Here is a 6,442-nt window from a genome sequence, read left to right as displayed (position 1 = left end):
GGAGCGTGAGGGTGGGTGCACAAACTGCGAGGGTTGTAAGTCTCAAACCCCCACTAACGAGGGGAGTTCGGGTGTAATCAAAACAGCTGACTCCCACTCACTGGGGAACTGGGTGATAGGATCAGCAAGGTGTGAAAGATCCGTGTAAAACCCTGGCACTAAATTACAGCGCAAGCATCTCTTCATAGAATCTTCCAGGCTCCAGCCCTTGACTGGCAGCCTGAAGTGTGACTGACAGGTTGTCTCAAGTAGGTCTGAAGGGCCGCTGTGCAGAGCGATGGAGCCGCCTTCCTGCTCAACCCTAACCCCCAGTGGAGGGGCTGTGGAGAGGGAGGCGCCCTCACACTCAGGCTGCCAGGAATGGGTGGGGTGTGCGGTCTGCAAGAGCATCCAGTGAGGGCTGAGAGCTGGGAGCCCCAGCGGCCAACCCTGATCGGAAACAGCCTTGCTCCTGGTGGGGGTCAGTCTTCCTTTTTGTTTGTTCATGGAACCGAAAGCACGTGGAAGAGCTTGGTTCACAGCACATTTACCCTGCTTTGTGCTGGTGGAACTGCAAGGCCAGTGGAGGGCCTCCCAAATCGCAGGAGCAAGGGTGCTGGGGATAGGTAGGGGAGGAGGGAGAATGTTCCAGGCTGTGAGATCTCTCCAGGGACAATGAAGCCCTCTTCCCCAGCCTGGCACCCGGCTTGGATACTGTTTCCATCCACCTGGCTTCAGGGGACTCATGTCAGGCCCGAAAGGACCCTTAGGTCCTGTCTACCTGACCGTGTCTTTCGACAGATGGGGTCATTTGAGGGAGATGACAGCTTTCACCTGAATGGCCAGGGTAGCTTTGGGTCTTCTCACATGTGTCCTTTGAAGGCCATCTCTCCCCAGTCTGGCAGGAGAGGGGAAGGTGATCAAAGTCTTTGCTGATTTAATCAGGACTGAGGGCTCTTACCTGCTTTTTTTTGTCCGTTAAAATCCAGAGTGGTACACAGGGTGCTCGCAGGCACCGCCCTCTTAGAGGTTCTTGTCACTCCCCTGATTAACTTTAGTTAGTTCCCTATTCACTGAGATTAGTATCCAGTTTGCAGTCCAAGGCCCTGGCAGCTTCTGCAGGCTCACTTCCCTAACCCTCAGCTCCCAGACTCCAGCTTCACCAATTGCCTTTCCCTTGCTTAGGCTCCTTACACACACTGCTCTTTCTGCCTGTGAGGCCCCTTCCCCACGATTTTGCACAGCTCACTCCTGTCCATCCTTTGGTCTCCCCTCAAATGGCACCTCTTCAAGGAGACGTTCCCATCCCCTCTATTTAAAGGATGTTCCTCCTGTAATTCTTTCTCCTCATATCCTGTTCTTTTTCTTCACAACTCTCCCCTCAATTTGTAATTTTATATACCCATTGTGTTTATTGTGTTACTGGTTCATTCTCCCCTTAATACTTTAAAAAAAATTTATTGACGTTTTACTGATTTACAATGTTGTGTTAATTACTGTGGTACAGCAAAGTGACCCACTTTCATACATATATATGTGTACATATATATACACAAATATATGGGCTTCCCTGGTAGCTCAGCTGGTAAAGAACCACCTACAATGCAGGAGACCCCAGTTCGATTCCTGGGTCTGGGAAGATCCCCTGGAGAAGGGGTAGGCTACCCACCCAGTATTCTTGGGCTTCCCTGGTGATTCAGAGGATAAAGAATCTGCCTACAATGTGGGAGACCTAGGTTGAATCCCTGGGTTGGGAAGATGTCCTGGAGGAGGGCATGGCAACCCACTCCAGTATTCTTGCTTGGAGAATCCCCAAGGACAGAGGAGCCTGGCAGGCTCTAGTCCACGGGGTCGCAAAGAGCTGGGGACAACTGAGTGACTAAGCACAGCACAGCACAGCACATATATATATGTGTGTGTGTGTGTGTGTGTGTATCCTTTTTATATATATTCTTTTCTATTATAATTTGTCACAAGATAGTGAATATAGTTTTCCATGCTATCCCTTTAGTACTTAATAGACTTAATAATTTGTGAACCTTATAAGAAGAGGCTTGTCTGATATGTACACTTCAAATCCAGTATTTGACAAATGTCTCCAGATAAACATTTATTGGTAGTTAATGGATGAATGAATGATATTGTCATTGTTCATTTTAAAGGACAAAATTAGAACTCAATAAACTTGTAAACGTAAGCATTAGTGACTATTTCTATTAAAAAGGTAACAACCAATACAAGAGTCAGGGAAATACAAATTCCAGGGTTTATTAGGTACTTCTTAAACTAACCATCCATTCAGCAACCATATATTAAGCTTCTACTATAGACCCTGTGCTTCTGACCAGGAATACAAATCTGAATAAGATCTGGCTTTCAGCATCAAGGAACTCACAGCCCAGTGGGTAGGGTGGACGTGTAAACAAATGGTTATAGTATAATTTGATAAATGTTACAGTAACATGTGTACCTAACTCTGCCTAAAATGCCTGCATACAGGACCTGATGTCATTGCTGAAACTAAAAGATAACGACAATTTTGGCAGCCAGACAGAGTGGGGAGAGGACATTCCAGGCTGGGGGAACAGCCTGCAGAAGAACAGAGGGGAGAAGGAAGGTGGCTTCTCTGGAGAACTGTTACTGGATGGTGTAACTGGAGCGAGGGGGTGGGGGCCAGATCACAGGAGTCCATCACGTAGGCTCTGCTAAGGAGTTTGATTTTGCCTGGCCACCTGTGGAGACTGGGGATCCACTGGGTGGTGTTAAGTAATGGAGTGACACCATACCTTCCTATTTGTCTGTTAGACTTGTAACCCTAACATCAATGTGTAGAATGGATAGGGTAAGGGATGGGGGAGTGTCTCTCAGAAATAACCCCAGCTAGGTGGCTATTGCTATTGTCCAGGCAAAGATAATAAGAGTGTAAATTAGAGCAGTGGCATTCATCCACTTCAGCCAATAAACTTTTTGCCTTTATGAACCAAGCACTATGTTGGTGGTAGGATATGACATTATTAATAATAACCAATGTATATTGGGTGCTAATGCCCTGCTCTGTTCTGAGCACTGTACAGGCACTAACTGATTTTATCCTCACCACAATCAGAACACTTATCATTCCCATTTAGCAAATGGGGAAACTGAGGGAGAAGAGGTCATATAACTTACACTTGCTTACACAGCTAGGATCTGAACTCAGGTAACTGGGCTTTAGAATCCATGCTCTTAACTGTTATCCTATACTGATAAGATGGTGATGTAGAAGCTAGACAAGGTTCCCGGTCTTGTAGAATCAACATTCTGGCCCTGGAGATGTAAAGAAGAGAGATTAGAGCAAGATTTAGATTATGGAATCAGCAAAACATGGTTCCTGTGAAAGAAAGAGATGTCACAAGATCCTAGCTTTGTGATTGGTTGGGTATTCTTTCCTGGAGAATCCCATGGACAGAGGAGCCTGGCAGGCTACAATTCATGAGGTTGCAAGAGTCAGACACGACTTAGCAACTGAACCACCATCACCACCAGGGCTGTGCCAGTCACAGAGCTAGGAAATACAGGATTGGAGTGGTAGTGTGTTCTTAGGTGGACTTGGAGGGTTAAGTTCAGTTTGGGGTAAATTAGTGTTGAGCTGTATATGGGATGTGTAGGTAGAACCATCCAGCAGGCAGTTCAAGTCTTATATCCAAAGAATAGAAGAAACTTCTGTATGGAGACAGAGGTGAGAGGCATCAAGATAGAGGTGATAGTTGAAATCATAGGTGGAAAACTGTCTAGAGGACAGGCAAAGTCAAGGTCCAAGAAAGAGAATAAGTTCATAAAAGATTGACAAATTTAACTGCATTAAAATAAGACCCCTGTTCATCAAAAGACATTATGAAAAGACTGAAAAAACAGGAAACAAAACTGGAGATGTTTGCAACACGTATAACTGCCAAGGGGCAAACATTCTGATCATATAAAGAAGTCATAAAAACCAGTAAGAAGACAAAAGAAAAATAGATGAAAGATACAGGCAGATACTTCCCTGTGATGTGCTTCATACACTTTTATGTATATATGTATCTTTCACATTAAATAACTATAAAAGAGAGAAAGGAAGAAACAAAGAAAGTGAAAAGAAAAAATAGGAGGAAAGTCAAGAAAGCGAGGAACCAAGAAAGTTGTATGAATGTCAAGCATGGACATGGTCAACTGTTCTAGAAATCACACACCAAAAAGAGTAACATCTTCCCACAGGACTGACAACTTGTGAAGGTTTAGGCAGAATTCTGGACTCCCCTTGTGGTGCAGTGGTAAAGAATCTGCCTGACAATGCAGGAGACACAGGTTTCATTCCCGGGTTAGGAAGATCCCCTAGAGAAGGAAATGGCAACCCACTCTAGTATTTTTGCCTGGGAAATCCCATGGACCGAGGAGCCTGCTGGGCTACAGTCCATGGGGTCAAAAAAGAGTTGGACACAACTTAGCGACTGAGCACAGGCGGAGTTCTGAGATGGTCTCCAAGACTCCCACACCCTAGTGTACCCACCTATGTACTCCTTCCTCTTGAGTGTGGGTGAGACCCGTGACTCCTTCCTGATTAGGCTTTGTTATATAAGTCTCCATCTTAGCAGCCTGTTGAGCGATTCACCTGATGCCCTTGAAGTAGCAAACAGCCTGTTGTGAATAGCCTTATGGAGGGGGCCACATGGCTAGGGCCTAAGGGCAGCCTCTAGGAGCGGAGAGTGGTTCCTGGACATTCAGCAAGAAAGAAAACAAGCATTTCCATCCTATAGTCACAACCCCAAACTCCAGAAAGGAACATAGCCCAGCTGATGCCTTGATTTCAGTCTTGTCACTGGATTATGAATCCATAAGACTGGACTCTACCATACTTGAACTTCTGACCCACAGTAACTGTAAGGTAGTACATGGGTGTTATTTTAAGCCACTGAGTTGGTGTTCATTAGTTATGCAATGACAGAAACCAAACACAGCAGATCATTGAGGACTTCAGCATCAAGTTGGTCATTGAGAGAAGCCTATAGCAAGGGGCCCATGTCCCTGTGGTCCCTCGCTTAGATTCAGCACACTCTCCCTCACTCTGCTACCTGACAAATTTGGCTCAAATATATCCTTTCTTCCACACTGTGCTGCCATCATTTGCCATCTTCTCATCGGTGTCACAGTTCTCCCCTTGAATCCAATTTCCTCGTTCACCACTCAGCTAGGCTGTGAGCATCAAGAAGGCAGCTCTCTTTGTAGAGTTTCCTTAAGTTCACCTTTATGTCCCTGGCCCCTTTTTCCAGCCATGACACATGGTGAGTGCTCAATAAATGTTGGCCAAAGGGGCGAAGTGATGAACAGTGAAAACCCATGTCACCTCATTATGCCTGAAGGGAACCAGGCTTTGGGAATGTAGGAGGCTGACTTTCTCTATGGCAGTTTGGGGCTGTAGAGTGCTACGGGGCCATTGCCATGGCAGGTAATTTGCAAGCCCTGGAGAGACCCTTATGGGTGACTGTGGTTGTCCTCTCTCTAGAGCCAGTGGTCCACATACCGCTGGAAAGCAACCCATGGAGGGGCTGCTGGGAGGGCCCTGTCTACTGATGGTTTTGGAGATTTGAGCTGTAAAAAGCTTCTGGAAGCCCCTTGGTGGGGTTATTTTATAGCTCTTCATAACAGCCAATTATTTGAGGCCCTGAAACAGTTGGAGGGCTCAGGAATACAACAGAGGCCGGGTAACCGCAGTTCTACAACTGAACTTCAGAAGAGTCCTTTAGCCAGTGCTCTAGGTTAGGAAAAGAAATAGCAGTTTGTCACACTCTGCTAAGGTGAGTTGACGTTATCCATCTAGTCTAGTGCTGGATTTGAGCTTTCTGTTCTTTTGGAAATGTCCCTCACTGGATCTTAATTGCTTCCTTCTCCTCCTCCGCACCCCCCTTCAATTCTTTTCTCCTTTCACCAATGCAAAGCTTTTTTGTTTCCAAGACACTTGTGAGGGTTCACCTCTCTCCTTTAGATCAGCAGTCCCCAACTTTTTTGACACTAGGGACCAGTTTTGTGGAAGACAATTCTTCTATGGACTGGGGGAAAGGGGAATGGTTCGGGATGACTCAAGCACGTTACTTTTGTTACATACTTCATTTCTGTTATTATTACATCAGCTCCATCTCAGATCATCAGGCATTAGGTCCTGGAGGCTGGGGACCTTTGTCTTTAAGCAGGGCTTCCCAGGTGGTGCTAGAAATAGAAGAACCCCCTGCAAAAGCAGCAGACGAAAGAGATGCGAGTTTGATCCCTGAGTTGGGAAGATCCTCTGGAGGAGGGCATGGCAACCCACTCCAGTATTCTTGCCTGGAGACTTCCATGGACAGAGGAGCCTGGTGGGCTACAGTCCATGGGATCACAAAGAGCCAGACACGACTGAGCAACTGAGCATGGCTCTTAAGCAGTCGAACTCCTCCTCCCTTGATCCTAGGTA

Source organism: Odocoileus virginianus, chromosome 11, assembly GCF_023699985.2.
Source record: "Odocoileus virginianus isolate 20LAN1187 ecotype Illinois chromosome 11, Ovbor_1.2, whole genome shotgun sequence".
Lineage (NCBI taxonomy): Eukaryota > Metazoa > Chordata > Mammalia > Artiodactyla > Cervidae > Odocoileus > Odocoileus virginianus.
Note: the sequence above shows the minus strand (reverse complement) of the source record.